Source organism: Eleutherodactylus coqui, chromosome 6, assembly GCF_035609145.1.
Source record: "Eleutherodactylus coqui strain aEleCoq1 chromosome 6, aEleCoq1.hap1, whole genome shotgun sequence".
In the NCBI taxonomy this organism is placed as follows: domain Eukaryota; kingdom Metazoa; phylum Chordata; class Amphibia; order Anura; family Eleutherodactylidae; genus Eleutherodactylus; species Eleutherodactylus coqui.
In genome coordinates this window covers 132,981,925-132,984,445 of record NC_089842.1, presented here as the reverse complement: position 1 = coordinate 132,984,445, position 2,521 = coordinate 132,981,925, and positions in this window count along the sequence as shown.

The window sequence follows — 2,521 nt, the reverse complement described above, 5'->3', positions numbered from 1 at the left end:
GTTTGGTTTGTATTTTTCTTCTGTCATAAGAGCAATGACAACATTTTTGACATGTAAGGAAATTTTTTGTAGCAGGGTATGAAACACAATATATATTTTTTTTATAATATTATAAAAAAAAATTGTAGTGATCAAAATAGAGCATGTATGGTACCGCTCGAACAACCTTGTTGTAATGAGGTGTCTGTTAAATAAAAGGTAATTAATTTGGGCTAGAATTGCTTCCTTGCACCTTGTAATAACAAAGGAAGAGCTTCAAACACTTGCTGGGGCAATGAGATGTTACTGTGATGTAGTTTAAAAAGGTCTACCCTACTAAATGGTAGAGTAGATCGATCGTGATTGCACTGTTTGTAGCTTAACATTTGCGTTTCGTTAAACACAACATTTTCGCAAGACATGAAAATCTTGAAGTGTGCCTGTAATCTTATGTGTACATATATGGTTATTCAAAAAGATGGGGCTGATTTGGGGATTTAATTGCAAACAAAAGACAGGCGCACAATCTGCACTTGACTGAAAAAAAGGAAGGGTCAAAGCTTTTTTTTTTTTTTTTTAAATGACATGCCAGAAAATGGAACTTCCTGGTATGTCACAGTGCATTTTGATGAGACATGCTTCCCGACTAATGCTTTTCTGTATACATATGCAATCAAGTTCAACACATTTTCTGTGCCACTTGTAAATTTGTTTGGGCCGAGGCGGACGTTTTTGAAATCAACTCTGGAATTCACTCTGCCCTTGACCAATGGATTCACACTTGGCAAACTCGAGCACACAAAACGATTTCTCCTGTAGTGTCACCATTTTCTTATAAACAACAAGAAATGGCGTGGCAGTAAATGGAACTTCCTGGTATGTCATAGAAAACTTTGAACCTTCCTCTTTTCAGTGATACGCAGATTGTGTACCCGCTTTGTAGTTTATTAAATCCCCAAATGTGCTCCTTTATGAATAATTATAATGTGTGTGTATAAATCTAAATACACACGCCACCCCAAGGTGAAGCAGAAACGTCCTACATACAATGCTGTGAAAAAGTATTTGCCACTCACCTGATTTCCTTTTTTTTGCCACAATTACAATGCACTCGGAAAGCCTTTAGACCCTTTCCCCTCTTTTTACTTGTTGGTTTGTATTGGCCTTGTGCAAGTTAAAAGAAAAAAAATATTCCAAGTTTTCCCCCATCATTCTACACTTAATACCCCATAGTGACAAAGTAAAATCAGAATGTTAGAAAGCTTTGTAAATTTTAGTTAAAGCACCTTTGGCAGTGACTATAGTCTCCAGTCTTCTTGGGTACGATGCCACAAGGTTTGTTCACCTGGAGTTGGGGATTTTCTGCCGTCGGTCTCTGCAGATCCTCTCGAGCTCTGCCAGGTTGGATAGGGCCATCTGGATAGCCATTTTCAGATTTCTTCTGAGATGGATGTTTGGGTTCAGGTCAGGGCTCTGGCTGGGTCTCTCAAGGGTATTAACAGAGCTGTACCTGTGTTGTCTTGGCCGTGTGCTTAGGGTCATTGCCTTGTTGGAAGGTGAACCTCCTGCCCAGTCTGAGGTCACTATAAAGGATTAGGAGCAGCAGTTTCTTCTTCGACCTCTATCTATTACAGCACTGACAGTGGGTACCCGATCAGCTGAGCAGCCATGTTCCCAAGTGATGGACTCCAGCCTATCAACTATTGATGACCTATCCAGCAAACAGGTCATCAGTGGTATCATGGCTGAAAACTCCTTTACCACTAAGCTCACTGTCAAGGTTGGCTATTTAGTCTTTATGCTTGACATGTGGAGTTTGTCTTATTGAGTATTTGTGGTTGACCCCTTTGCTTAAGGATAATGACATTCCTGTTCAGGTGTTTCATCCTTTGATCCTGTGTTACTTGTATAGTTCATTGTGTATGTGTAGCAATGGCAACTTTTAAAGCAACCCTATTTGAGGACAAGAGCCTGCTCCAGGACTGGAAGGGGTATTTTCAGTGCAGATGATTATCTCTGCCATCGAAGATGGCTGATGCAATCTTCAGACTACCTAATCCCCTGCAGCGTAGTGGTAGTCTACCAATGCACTATACTATACTTTGTGATTGGCCAGCACTGCTCACATGATTAGTCTTGAACAATCAGACAGCAGTGCACATTGTGCATTAGCTAGTTAGAAAGTGGTAGTGGTCATTTGAGATGGACAAAACCAGGACCTGGAACAGGCAGTTCAGAAGGGCAATAGAGTAGAACAGCTGCAGGTAAAATACACCATCGGTCCCGAGACAGAATTTTGTCCCAATACCGGTGGGTAGCTTTCAGTTTTATGCTGTTCATTGTTATGTAAGTTCATAGGACAGTGAATCTCAAATATGGCTGGTGCTCTTCAATTATATTTATTAGTGCTTTAGTACACTTTCCCTGAAAATAAACCCTAGCATGATTTTTCAGGATTTTTGAGGATGCTTGAAGTATAAGCCCTAGTTAGTTAATAAAAAAGTCAAAGTTAATATTGTGCAGGCAGCTATACATGTAAAAA